General features: G+C 39.7%; 1 protein-coding gene across 2 annotated transcripts in view; it reads left to right on the forward strand.

Moving 5' to 3' along the window:
* Positions 1 to 3,557: 3,557 nt before the first annotated feature.
* The window catches only part of LOC135115866 (uncharacterized), a 204,369-nt gene continuing 192,926 nt past the window's right edge, over positions 3,558 to 15,000 (forward strand). Inside the window, exon 1 of one of the 2 annotated variants that reach the window (XM_064032947.1) lies at positions 3,558 to 3,619. The gene's annotated coding sequence lies outside the window, so the exon portion shown is untranslated. The remainder of the gene's footprint in view (positions 3,620 to 15,000) is intronic. The other variant, XM_064032943.1, reaches the window with a different exon arrangement.

The raw sequence follows: 15,000 nt of genomic DNA on the forward strand, positions 1-15,000 counted from the left end.
CGCGGCCAGGCCAGGCCAGGGGCTGGCGGGCAGGGGTGCCGCCTGCCGCCGCCCTCCCTGCCGTGGCGGGCGCGGTCTGCAGCGGGCGCGGCCTGGTCGGGGTTTGAGGTGGCCGCAGGTCTGGTGCACCTTTAAAACCTAATTAAAAAGCTTCACCTCAAGAGTTTCCTTCATAGAAAATAGTTTCGTTGCCGTGTGTTTTGTGGCCTCGAGGGCGACGACTGAAATTCTGTTTTAAGACTCGCCTGCAATTGCATTCGTTAGTGTTTCAGGTTGTGGTGGCGGAAGTGTTATTGCTTGCTTGTTGTTCCGGCCTGAGAGGGAAACTTTTTGTGCGCCTCGCTTGTTTGTTGTTTTATTGATTCACGGACTCTGTCTTATTTTCCCGTTGAACACTTTCTCGTCCTTTGCATCTAACACACACACACACACACACACACACACACACACTTACACATTTCGTATTTTATGTCAACACACTACAGCATTACATTTATGTAATTTATTTTCTACACCTACTTTATGTTACCTACACATTTCCTTATCTTCACATTTTTCGTAATCTTTTCTCGATGCACTGCAACTCTATATTTACCTGTTCTTTGTCTCCACTGAAGTACGTCATTTTTCACATGGCTCGCACTTGAGATAAAGAGGTATGTGAGATAAGGAACCATTTAAAATAACCAACGTTTGAGAAAAGTATCCATTAAAATAAAGTATAGGTAATTATAGATCACACGGCATTTTGAATAAAGTACCATCCGAGTTAGGCAAGGTTTGACATAAAGGAACATTCCAAGTAAGAAAAGATTTAAGATGAGAAGCATTTGCGATAAAGTAACAATAAACAAAGTAGGATTTCAAATAACGTAGCATTAAAATAAAGTACCATTCAAATCTAGCTAGGTAAAGCTAATATATAACCAGCATTTGAGATAAAGCAACAACTAACATAAAGTACCATTTCAAATAACACATCATTTTAAAATAAAGTAACGTCTGAGTTAGCCAAGGTTTGGGATAAAGGAGCATTCGAGATGAGGCAGCATTCAAGATAAAGCGGCACGGAACACCCGAAAAAAGAGGTGGTGGTGTAAGAGGCGGCGCGGCCATAACTCAGGCAGCACCAGGCAAGTAGCAAACACCAGTAAAGGTCAAGCACCATTCACTCATCCTTCCTAATTGGCAGTGCTGATTTCCTGCCTTGCTTACGCCGACTCACTTTACTCACCAGTAGTTTATTTTTCTCTTATTATTTTTTTGTTTCTGTTTTTTTGCAATTTTTTTCTTCTACATTTTTTGGGGGGGTTATTTTTTTCTTCTATTTTTTTTTTTTTTTTTGCGAGTTTTTTTCTTCGTCCGATTTTTTTTAGTTAACTGATCTTCCTCCCCATGATCGTTTATGAAATTCTCTCTCTCTCTCTCTCTCTCTCTCTCTCTCTCTCTCTCTCTCTCTCTCTCTCTCTCTCTCTCTCTCTCTCTCTCTCTCTCTCTCTCTCTCTCTCAATCACTGGTTATGTTGATCTAGTAATATTTTCTGTGACTACATTTATTTTTACACCATTTTTTAAAATTTTATTTCATCTTCTTTCAGGTGAGGTGATTTTTTCAAGTATTTTCTGTGAATACATTTTCTAAGAGGTTATGTCACGTCTCTCCACCTCCTCCTCCTCCTCCTCCTCCTCTTCCTCTTCTTCCTCCTCCTCTCTTCCGCTTCCTCCTCTGAATTGGAAAGACTTCTAGCAGCTTTTCTCTATCTCATTTTTCCTTCCTATATTTTCGAGGCATTAAACATAGTCTTTTCTTAGTTGCCTGCTGTGACCTACGAGCCTGCGGGGAGGTCAGGTCGCTCCCCGGGTCGTCCTCAGCCTGCTGTGTGTGTGTGTGTGTGTGTGTGTGTGTGTGTGTGTGTGTGTGTGTGTGTGTGTGTGCCTGGGAATATTTTTCATTTTCGGAGGAAAATTATAACCGGTGCAAGAATTTTCGCTTGGTGAATTTTACGACAACTTTTAATTTTCTTTCTTTTTTTACTCTTTTTTTCCCCATTCTTCTGGATTTTTGTTTTGAACATCTGTTTTGTTTTCTTCTTGATTTCTTGTCCCTTTGTTTTCGTATAATCGTGTCTGATTAATTTGTCTACTTAATTTGTCTTTCCTCTTCGGAGACTTGCTTTTTATTAATCCTTTTCTTTTTGTCATAATTCGGTGGGAAATGTTTTGAAGCAATAAAATAGACTCGTTTGGCATCCACTTGAGAGCGAGACTAAAAAAGAAATGAATAGAAATAATGGTCGAGTGTACAAGGCTGGGTGATTACCAATAGAGAGAGAGAGAGAGAGAGAGAGAGAGAGAGAGAGAGAGAGAGAGAGAGAGAGAGAGAGAGAGAGAGAGAGTGATTAGAATGATTTGTGGTGGTCATTTTCATCAGTAACAGTTCACTTGAATTAATAATGTTCCGTAAAACAAGTTTGTATTCATGCCACTAATTGTAAATGAACGAGTATTTCTCTCTCTCTCTCTCTCTCTCTCTCTCTCTCTCTCTCTCTCTCTCTCTCTCTCTCTCTCTCTCTCTGGGTTGCATTTTATTTTCTTGCTACCTCTCTTTGCTCAGTGTTTATCAGCTTTCTTTAATTCGATATAGTTCATTGTCGTCAATTTAACTTCATTTCTTGTATTCCCCTTGACCTGCCTCCCTCCCTTCTTCACATGTTATTTATTTCTGCTCCTTTCTTTCCCTTTGATACAACTCATGCATGTCTCTAAATCCACAAGTATTCCTGTAAATAATATCAAAACTAATATCTTTCCACCTTCCTTCAACTCAGAATACAAGAGAAATATATATTAATAGGAGCAATGACATCAATAAAAAGATAGTGTCTGCGTCACCACCAGGGAGGCGTTATGGCAATGATGGGTAGAAAATTGTTCTATACTGTTTTTCCATATAGGGAGGCGTTGGGCAGTCACGTCTCAGTCACCTGTCAGTCTTGCATGAAGGTGTCTGTGTTAGGATTTAGTTTCCCTTATTTTCATTGCATTCTATCGTAATTGGTTATTATATTTCTGTCTGTCACATGTACTTACTTGTTTCCTATCCGCTGTCATATTTTGTTTTAAAGATTAGGTAAATATCAAATAGCATGCAACAATTTCCATATTATTATTATTATTATTATCAGGCAGGAATGACCAGCGACCCATGCCTCCACAAATATTGAGTGCCAACCATGATCTGATGGAAGCATAGGCCAAGATAACCCCTTCACTGCGATATGCAACAACTCACAACATTAAAAGCAATGTGTGGAATCTTTATAAACATCTACAGGAAAGAAAGGAAGAAAAAAAATAGCAAAACAGGTTCTCATGAAGTTCTTCCCTACCACTGACGCAAAATCCTTATTAAACTATCACTACGAAATTATAAGCGCCTTTAAAACTCTAATAACAAGTAAAAATGTTAAAAATAGTCAAGATGAGGCGCCAAAATGTTTGAGAGTTACGAGCCCATGACATCAAGTAGTGAATCGATAACAGTGATTTTCTTCTCTTCGCTCAGGTCATGGCATTCCCAACGCCTCTACCTATTCCGCTGCCTCCTTGACGTGGACAAGGTACAGTTAACGCGTGGGTATCGTTTGTTCAGTCCCTGCACCGCTGTGGGTTTAGGAGGAAGACAGCTTATTATCGGTTTGCATTGTTGACGTAGTGTTGTTTATGCCAGCTGTTTCGAATAGGCGAGGACTGCACTTGTTTGTTGTTATGAAGTGCAGCCTGTTTGCCGCCCAGCCTTCCTGTGTGTGTGTGTGTGTGTGTGTGTGTGTGTGTGTGATCGTGTTTCAAGTACAAAGTGGGTTATGATGTGTTTGTTTTTGTTTTTGGAAGACTTAAAGTTTAGCGTTCAGGTCTGGGCTGTTTCTGCTTCGTCGTGTCCTCCACTTGCTTTTCATGTTTAATTATATTTGCTCTTTTCTCAGGTCACTTGCTAAGTTCATAAATGTATTACGGGAAATGTTTGCCTTCACTTCACATCGCGCTGAGCAATAAAGCCTCCGTATGCTGTATGTGGCGTGGAATTCCCGGCGAGGAAGGTCACTCAATATTTAAAGTTGTTAGGACAGGTCAGGAACAATGAGAGCCTCCGTGTTCTATCAACCCTGAACTCACTCATCCTTTATACAGGCCAGATTAGATTAGGGTACATCACGTAGGACTGTGTAGGATTTCTTAGCACTAAATAGGTCAGCAAAAACATAAAAAAAAGATGTTTTCAGTTTTTTTTTTTTCCTTATGTAATAGTGGTTCTGGTCAAGGGCAACCAAAAATGCTGGAAAGAAAAAAAAAGGCCCACTTAAGGTGTCAGTCACAAAAGAGTAGAGTCAAAAAGATCATCCGAAATTATGAGAAGTGTTTTGAAATATCTCCCTCGAAAGAGTTCAGTTAAGCCCGAAAATTCATTCAAACAATTAATATTTCCTACAGAGATAAAAACATTACAGCCGAAGGCTCCTCCCCACGCGCCACTCCTTCCAATGCACAGATACAAAAATAGTCAGGAAAGTAACACGTAGAATATAAAAAACTAGCAACGAATTTTTATAGGGAGGAATGAAAGGTGACTCGCTTGTGGGAATGAAGTATAGTTAGGGTAAGTTGAGTTAAATTTCAGTTGGTTTCACAGTCCACAGGTTGTCATGAGAGGTGGAGCCATAAAATGAGGCAGGGGGTAGGGGGCGAGGCATTCAATTAATAAGTTCAGGTCATTACTCTGTCTGAAACATAACCCAGCCCATATAGCAGCGGCAGGACTCCCACCCCCGGGCAATTAATGTAACCATAACGTAACCTTACCCGCGTGTCGGTGAGTGAGCCGCGGCGACACACTGCACCCACACCTGTCACACCTGCATTAAATATCAGCTCGCTCAGTTACCTGCATTTCACCTGCCGTCCACTCCACGCGCCGCAATACACCGATAGCTTTCATTGCCCAAGCTGGTTATATTTTTACCATTTTTCATTATTCTCGTTCAATATTTCATTCTCTTTCAAATTCCTCTCGTGTGTTTTCAAAGCATTTTCATTTCACTTCACGTGCATTCCAGTAGTAGAAGTAAATGTTTTAGGGTACTTTGGTTATAGAATATGTTTGTTGGTATATCTCTCTCTCTCTCTCTCTCTCTCTCTCTCTCTCTCTCTCTCTCTCTCTCTCTCTCTCTCTCTCTCTCTCTCTCTCTCTCTCTCCTATTCATGAATTTCCTATCTAGAGAATCTGGGAAATTTTATTTTAAGGGAAATCAAAGCACGTTTTGATCATGTCTTTTCTCTCTCTCTCTCTCTCTCTCTCTCTCTCTCTCTCTCTCTCTCTCTCTCTCTCTCTCTCTCTCTCTCTCTCTCTCTCTCTCTCTCTCTCTCTCTCTCTCTCTCTCTCTCTACTCCACAAGCACTACACTTCACCTCCTCACATCTCTCCTCTCCACTTTACTTTCTGTACCCTTCACTCCACGTCTCCACCCTCCAGCCTGCCTCCTCCCTCCCCTCACTCCCCACTCCTCCTCCATCACTCCACCTCACTGCAGCATCATTTCAGACACTACACCTAATTCCAGCAAACTCGTCCTCTCGCCGCGGTGCTTCCAGACTTTCGCTCGAACGTGTCCCTTATTCCGACTCTGATAAGCTGTACCCCGGCTGCCACATTCCTGAAACTCCCTCCCCCAGCACTCCTACACTCTCCCACACTCTCCCATCCTCTCCCTCGCCTCCACACACAGCAGCACACCAGGAAACAAAGGCGTCTCATTAGTACTAAGCGATGGAATTCTCGTTTTTAATAACTCGTAATCGCATTTTGTTTGGGGATTAAAGTACTGAATTTCAGGACACATTTTCATTTTCAAATTAAAACCCGCAGATCGACGGCACGACGCGACACGCAGGTAAAATGCAGGTAAAAACACGTAATTAAGGGAACGTGGTGATCTAACGCATTTGTTTGGCTAAAAAGAAAATAATAATAATAATAAGAGACGAAAGAAAAATAACAATATGCTTTTACAATTCATCTCACTTTTCTAAGCTTTCATTTCCGCTCGTTTTCTCTTATAAATTTCCCTCTTACTTTATACTCCTACTTTATTACTCGTGTCGTTTTATACACCCCGGTAATTATTTCCTCTCTGTGTGGTTACGAGTGGCTGAAGGGCAGTAGAGGAGGGGCGGGAAGGCAGGCAAAGTTGTTATATCCAGGTTTAAAGGCCACAATTCCACCTCCCTCTTACTCCCCCTTTAAATACTCCGAGGCAAATATTGTTTCATAGTAATTTCATGTCGAATATTTATTGCCCGCTTTCATTTGTTTTATCTAAAAGTGTATTATGGTTTTGGGGATGGTTTGTGGAGCATTAGGAGGGGGAAGACTGCGTGCGTGTGTGTGTGTGTGGTGTGTGTGTGTGTGTGTATGAACGTGCTTGTGAAACTACTATTAATTTTCTACCTGAGTTTGGTTCATAATGATTCATCACATCCGTAACTTTCCAGAACTTTGTGTTGAGAATGAAAAGCAGAGAGAGAGAGAGAGAGAGAGAGAGAGAGAGAGAGAGAGAGAGAGAGAGAGAGAGAGAGAGAGAGAGAGAGAGAGAGAGAGAGAGAGAGAACCACTTCACTGATCACCGCAAACTGTTAAAAATCCTGTGTGTTGCTTCTGATCATAAGGCTTGCAACGTAATTGGCTATTGAAAGCGGAAGGGAAAAATGCAACAGAGAAGACTGCAGGGCGAGTGGAAATATAGAGCACACGGACGAGAGACTAAGGTGGAAAATACGAACGGTAATAAGGAAAATTAGAATATGAGGATGTGAATCACGTACAAGAAGAGGGAGGAAAGAGAGAGAGTAATAGAGCATGAACGGAAGAGTGAGTGGCAAAGAGCAAATGAGGGAAGTAAAGGACGAGAGATGAGTGAAAGGAAGAGGAGGAGGAAGAGAAATTTGGGTGAGGAGAAAGGTCAGAGAGAGGAAAGTTAGGTATGGAATCAAAATGAGGGGAAATGAGAAAGTAGAGTAAGAAGTGAGTGAAAGGAGGAAATAAATAAAATAAAACGGAATCATAAGAGAGATAGAGAAGAGAGGAGAAAGGCATAAGTGGGTCGAGAATAAGAGGAAGTAAGGAAGAAATAAGTGGAAGTAGAGTGACAAATGAATAGAAGGAAAAAGGAAAACACTTGAAATACGAAGAGAGTGGGAGGAGAGAGTGTGAATGAAATGAGGAGAGGAAGTGAGGAAGTGAGAGGAAGGAAGAGATGAGAAATGAGTGGAAGGAAGAGGAATACGAGGAGAAATTCAGCGGAAGTACCAGACTAACCCTAAAATGAAACTGTATATCATGTCGCAATGCAAATTTAATACGTAAATACATAGTGGGATTATTTTCTTTGTAGTAGAGTTTCATTGTTTGTTTTTTTCACTCATTTGTTACATATGTTATCTCTCTCTCTCTCTCTCTCTCTCTCTCTCTCTCTCTCTCTCTCTCTCTCTCTCTCTCTCTCTCTCTCTCTCTCTCTCTCTCTCTCTCTCTCACTGTCTCCGGAGCAATATATTAAACTAAATTCCCTTTGAGCCCATTTGATAGCCGCTCTTAATGAACACACACACACACACACACACACACACACACACACACACTAATATCACTATTTGGTGGGAATTTTGTCAGCACTAAATGAATGCAAATTCCAAAGGTGCTTGTGAAAATTTGCCAACATAAATAAAAAGGGAAAAAAAAAGAATGGCCGGATGTAAAATACCAGACAAAACTATTAAAACTGACTCGTCGCAATGGGATTATTACCAACGCCGCAAAGGGATCGTTCGAAACGCTTTTCTGATACTTTGAAACGCTTCGTGACGCTTTGAAAATACCCTGATGTATGTTTATCGTTTTTTTTTTCTTTTTGTTTGTTTTTTTGTTTTATCTCTCTTTTCTTTTAATGATCCTGTTGTACGTATGAAATCAATAATGTGTCTGGCGGGAGGTGTGGGGTGGGGAGGAAAGGAGTCTCTGTGTGAGTATTAGTGTACATCCCCGGAAACAAACATCAAAAACAATAACGAGAATCACAGTAGCGGAAGAAAAAACTACAGGGAAATAAAAGAAAAGGACGAGGACATAAAAGAGGAAAAGTTGGTCGAGGAGAACGTTAAAAATAATTGGGAGAGAAAAAGAGATAAAAGCATAATCGGTCGTTGGGGCAGTTATCAGAGAGAGAGAGAGAGAGAGAGAGAGAGAGAGAGAGAGAGAGAGAGAGAGAGAGAGAGAGAGAGAGAGAGAGAGAGCTTTAGTAGTGAATATCCTATAAAAGAGATGGAACGAGACTTGAAAGTAACTAAAATCATTGTATATTTAACTGAAAATTAAAAAGTAAGATTTTCGAATTTTAAGGAGGATACTGACGAAGGTAACGGTGAGGCACTGCAGACATTAAAGAAGGCGTCTTGTAACTGAGAACATAGCAGTACCCACAGTTAAGCCTTTCACTGCTATTTGGTACTTCGTTCTTTAATCACTGCCCACTTGGAGACATCTTTGCTTGTTCTTCAGCCACCTCCAAATTGGTGAGCTGGCTAGAAATTGTAAAATCTGTTCTTTTTATCCTTCCTTCTTTCCTATAGACATTCCATAGAGATTCTTATTCTTATAGAGATTCAATACATTGCTTTCAGTGTTGTGAATTGCTCTATATCGCAGAGGAAAAAAGTTATAGGAGGATCAACTTTACAATATTTTGGTAAAATTGACTCTAGGTAGCGTGGCAAGGCAGCGTTAGTGCTCACCCGACTATCAGCCAACAAAAACAACAACAACAACAACAACAACAACAACAACAACAACAACAACAACAACAATAACAACCTGAGTGACGTAGAGATCACTGTTGGAGCCTTAAGTGTGGCATACCGATACTAATATATAGACATGACCTACACTTCCACATAAAACTATCTCCAGGAAATGAGAGGAGGTAACTTGGTAACCTTTCCCACTATAGATGCTGATGGAGGCGCTGTAGATATTGAAGGGCAGCTATAAAATATAAAGCCGCTATTAAAATCACAGGATAAAACTTTCATTAATAACAGATAATGATAATCCAAGAAGATCGTCGTGAAAAGCCGAAGGGTCATCATAAGATATTGATAGGTGCGTAAAAAAAGGAATTATTATTGAGAATTGGCTTTCGATATACTCACAATAGAGCTTCATTACTTTGTACGCGTATCTTGTCCTCCCCTTTTACATTCCGTCTTTTAATCATGCGAGCTTATCAATTTCTTCTCACTGATATTATCATTCTATATATTTTCGTCTCAAGATTTTCCACAATGTATTAAAGGTTACTAAGGATATATACTTACTGCAACCTCGTCATTTTTGTCTTTATGGAAAGAATGAGGAGATGAAGGCAGGTTAATCTGACATAATTGACTCCAAATATCCGCGGGGGAAAAACTCTGACTTGAGAATTTTTGTTTCGAGTAAGTCATGAAAGGAACATTTTAAAGGCAACGGGATCTTTTCAGTATTCATTAGTGAGAGAGAGAGAGAGAGAGAGAGAGAGAGAGAGAGAGAGAGAGAGAGAGGGGGAGAGAGAGAAGGGGAGGGTCACCATGTGTTTACTGGAAGATCAAGGAACTAAGTACAAATATTCCAGATGAATGTGATGTTTTGCTTCTTGATTAATAACTGAAAAGCAAGGACAATTAAGGCTGCACTGAATGACGATGACAGACGTGCACTGAACTTCCATCAGGCTCGGAAATGGTGAGCTTGACATGCACTTTGATATATAGATGACACTTTGGAGAGAGAGAGAGAGAGAGAGAGAGAGAGAGAGAGAGAGAGAGAGAGAGAGAAAAGAAAAAAAGGAGCTAGAAATAAGTATTGGAAAAAGAGTGCTCTTAAATGAACGAAGCATTAAACTTTACTGACATGAGTGAATAATGACTTAATGGAGGTCAATTTGCGATGGTTTTTACTGGTGAATTGCTCCGAACAGTGTTACAATTCGAATGAGTCTTGAATCTGAAGCATTCTGATTTATGAAGATCATGTTAACTTCGTGCCTATACACACACACACACACACACAGAACATTTGAACCCAGGATAAAGCTGATTATGTGTGTGTGTGTGTGTGTGTGTGTGTGTGTGTAGGCCAGCATGTGTTTCATTTATTATTCACAACGCGAAGAAGTTCAGAGTATTAATAAATAAAAACGTCAATAAACCAATAAGAGAGAGAGAGAGAGAGAGAGAGAGAGAGAGAGAGAGAGAGAGAGAGAGAGAGAGAGAGAGAGATGCCTGAAGGAGGAGGAGGAGCAGGAGCACAAGTGGTGAGGAGAGAACGAGTGAACTTAAAATGAGCAGATGAATAAATGAAGGAGGAAAAGGAGAGAAAGACAGAGAAAGACAGGTGTGCGCCTCATTACAAATTAAGGTTATTACGATTGCCTCCTCCCACACACACACACACACACACACACACTCACTCTCTCTCTCTCTCTCTCTCTCTCTCTCTCTCTCTCTCTCTCTCTCTCTCTCTCTCTCTCTCTCTCTCTCTCTCAAGGAAAGACACATTGTTGCAATTCGAATGAGGTGGTTAGCAAATAGAGAAAAAGACAAGATAAATGGAAGGGTACACGAGAGAGAGAGAGAGAGAGAGAGAGAGAGAGAGAGAGAGAGAGAGAGAGAGAGAGAGAGAGAGAGAGAGAGAGAGAACAATTAGGAGGTGTTAGACCGGAGAAACGAGACGCCTTAGGCAGCATCTGGCCGAAGGAGGGAGGAAGGCAATGAAGGAGAAGGGAAGGAAGGAAGGAGAGAACAATAGTGAGGAGAAAGGAGGAGAAGGTAAAGAGATAAAAATAAAGACAAGGAATAGCACAGTGAACATTATCTTTTCAATACTCAATCGACTTCAACTAGCCCCAGAATTCGTAAATCTTCTTTTTTTTTTTTTTTGTCAGTTTCTTTTACTTTTCATTTCGGTATAAAAAAAAATGGAAGGTGATGAGATGTTAATACTCGGCTGTGCCTCATCAAACCCATCTGCTGCCTGACTTTTCTTTCATTTTTTTCTCTTCCTTTTTTTCTCTTTCTTTTCTTTCTCTTTCTTTTTTTTTACGTGTGTGTGGTTAGGTTAGGCATATATGAGAGGAGAGTAGAATGTGCTCTCTCTCTCTCTCTCTCTCTCTCTCTCTCTCTCTCTCTCTCTCTCTCTCTCTCTCTCTCTCTCTCTCTCTCTCTCTCTCCTTGGTTATGGTGTGGATAAATTCTTAAAGTCTTAGATCAATCACAAGAAGTATATCTCCAAGTCTCTACTACCGTTTTCTTTCTTATGAAGGAGAAAGTTTAGGCAATAAAATATGCAGGTAACCTTGATGCACAAATGAATGGAATAAAAGATGGATTTCAAAAGGCGAGGAAGAGAAAGTTGTTATGCATTTTATTTATATTATCGTCAGTCTTGTGGTGTTATAATTTATAGTTGAGTTTACCCTATTATTGTGGCTTCCTCATATCCGTTTTCTTTTTATTTTCATTTATTTATCTCTCTCTCTCTCTCTCTCTCTCTCTCTCTCTCTCTCTCTCTCTCTCTCTCTCTCTCTCTCTCTCTCTCTCTCTCTCTCTCTCTCTCTCATATTCTTCCTCTTTTTCGCTTCATTCCCATCTTCCTTCAGAGAGAGAGAGAGAGAGAGAGAGAGAGAGAGAGAGAGAGAGAGAGAGAGAGAGAGAGAGAATATTGATTAGGGACATGAAAGGTCACGAATGTTCTACTAAAAACACATTTGGGATACACTTGCTGCTGGAATGACACTGATGAAGGTTAAGCCTCTCATCTCTCTTGTGCTGAAGGTTTGATGATGCCTTAGAAAAAAAAAGGTAAAGAAGTTGAGAAATTACAATACTGATACGTGTTTTAGAATTCTTAGTTATTTAATATTATTATTGTTTTTCTTCTTCTTCTTCTTCTTCTTCATCATCTTCATGTTCTACTTCTTCTTCTTCTTCTTCTTCTTCTTCTTCTTCTTCTTCTTCTTCTTCTTCTTCTTCTTCTTCTTCTTCTTCTTCTTCTTCTTCTTCTTCTTCTTCTTCTTCTTCTTCTTCTTCTTCTTCTTCTTCTTCTTCTTCTTCTTCTTCTTCTTCTTCTTCTTCTTCTTCTTCTTCTTCTTCTTCTTCTTCTTCTTCTTCTTCTTCTTCTTCTTCTTCTTCTTCTTCTTCTTCTTCTTCTTCTTCTTCTTCTTCTTCTTCTTCTTCTTCTTCTTCTTCTTCTTCTTCTTCTTCTTCTTCTTCTTCTTATTATTATTATTATTATTATTATTATTATTATTGTTATTATTTTGTGATTTATTATTTTTACTCATGTTTGTTATATTTTTGGTGTACATATATCCCATGTACATCTACATTCATTGCAACTGAACAAGTAATTACACACACCGTATTCTGAAACATTCTTGCATAAACTATTAGTCATGTTTTCATCGGCATTTTCTTTTATTAACAATGGAAAATCGTTGCTCATCTATCATTAGAATTGAAAAAAAAGAAAAAAAAAACACACATGAAACTGCAATGATTCGCACCAGATTTTGTTAAAAAGTTGTGATCAGATTCAGAGACCTTTAAAAATACGAAACACACACACACACACACACACACACACACACACACACACACACACACACACACACACACACACACACACACACACACACACACACACGGGAAGCTTATATGAAGGCAAATAAGCTGCTGAAGAAACTCAATGCAAACCACCAACCTTAGGAAGTTTACTTAAGTTTTTCCTGTCCAGATTTTCCCTCAAGTTTGCGATCCCAGGAGCTCTGAAGAAATTTAAGCTGATTTCGAGGTTATAAAAAAGTTAATTTGAAGATTATCGATTTCTTATAATACCTCCTTTTGCATGCACGTATTTTTGCAACTAAATACCCTTGTGTGTGTGTGTGTGTGTGTGTGTGTGTGTGTGTGTGTGTGTGTGTGTGTGTGTGTGTGTGTATGCGCGCGCGTGCGTGTGAGTGTGTGCGTCTGTGTATGCATGCGTGTGTGTCAGCACTGGCTGGTTTCCATTGCAAATACATTATCAAATTGAACGTCTGGATATTGAGACTAATGTATTGAGAGAGAGAGAGAGAGAGAGAGAGAGAGAGAGAGAGAGAGAGAGAGAGAGAGAGTAATCGCTTTAAAATAATGGTACATATAGTGCTTATTAATCTAGTTTTTATAGAATTGTACTCTCTCTCTCTCTCTCTCTCTCTCTCTCTCTCTCTCTCTCTCTCTCTCTCTCTCTCTCTCTCTCTCTCTCTCTCTCTCTCTCTCTCTCAGGTAAAGCCAGCGCCCTGATTGAGCTCGCCTAATCGTCTGAATGGCTCCATCTCAGGTGAATCCTTCTAATCCCAACATGATGTAGTATAATCTGCCCGTATCACTGAGCCCCGACGCCTCTTAGGAACTAAATTAACTTTCTTTTTACCTTAGCCTCCCCTTCAATGGTGTGAGCTCAAGTCCTCCATTTTCTCTCAGTTTCTCTCGCTGCTGCTCAGGGAGAGAAAACGGGAGGTGGACCCACATTATAAGGTCTTATTAATGGTTTTCAGACACTGGCAGACTTTGCAACTCGACTGAAAACCTTTTTTGGGGGGTTCAAGAAATCTAATTAGTTTGCGTGCTAAAGATTCCCTTTTGTTTGCAAGTGAGACTGCGAGAGGGAGAAGAAAGTCTTGGCAGGAAGGAAAGAAGGAAGGAAGCAAGCAAACAAGGAAGTAAGTGTAAGTAAGGAATAGACGAAGAAATGCAGAGAGCGGAGGAAGGAAGGAGGATGGGAGAAGAAAGAAATTGAGAGACTAAAAGAAAGGGGGAAGGTCAGAAGCAAGAACAAGAAGGAGGGAAGGGAAGGAGAAAACAGAGAGAAGGTAATGAAGTAAAGAAGAGACTTAAAGGGAGGATCCAAACAAACAAGGGAGGGATTTTGTAAAGGGAGAAAAACTGGAAAGGGAGGGAAAGATAATTGACAGAAATATTTGTATAGTTAACGATAGTAACTGTTAGATTTGATTAAAAGGTTGTTAGGTTTGGATTAAAAGAATGAAATAGTGTTTGAAGGAAAAAGACGAGGAAAAATAATAGAACATATGTTATTATATGTTTATTCAGATTCAACAGTTTATTTATAGTTCAAAAGGCGCGGAAAAGAGTGAAGTTGTGGGAAGAAATAAAAATATATAGAAAAGGAGGAATATATTGATGTTCTCTGTATTGATTTAACGATTCTTTCATTCATTCATTCATTCATTCATTTATATATTCACTCACTCACATACTTATTTCCATGTACATGTTTTTTCTATTGATTTCGTGATTCATGCATTTTATATCATAATTCATTCACATTCACACTTATTCCCATGCTAGTTTTTTTTTTTTTTTTTGTTTTTTTACTGACTTATTGATTGATTCATTCACACATACTTATTCTGTTGCCCATGTTTATAATTAAATGGATCATCATCATCATCTCGTCAAAACCTAGACAGAAGTTCTCAACCCTTAATAAAATCTACTTATGAAACGCGTCTCAGCTCCTCATCGTGCCTCCGTGACAGTGCATGACGCTATCAGTTTGTCGCGACACTTTCCGGGAATAAAGTTAGTGCCTTGGATTATCGGGCAGTTACTCGTGGAATAGTAATGCCGTAACCACATTTGTTTGGCCAATCGATCTTATGACGCCTTGCCTGGAACGCCTTCATTGATTCCTGATTGACTGTCTCTCTGGTATGCAAATGAAAATTTTTGTATTTTACACTTTCAGCTTAGAAATTTAAAGTTTCGTCATTCTTTTTTGTTTTCTACATTGTGTGCTATTATTATGGTGTACTTCCGTTTTGCACCTGAAATAATTAAATAATGTAAAATACGA

Source organism: Scylla paramamosain, chromosome 30 (genome assembly GCF_035594125.1).
Source record: "Scylla paramamosain isolate STU-SP2022 chromosome 30, ASM3559412v1, whole genome shotgun sequence".
Taxonomy (NCBI): domain Eukaryota; kingdom Metazoa; phylum Arthropoda; class Malacostraca; order Decapoda; family Portunidae; genus Scylla; species Scylla paramamosain.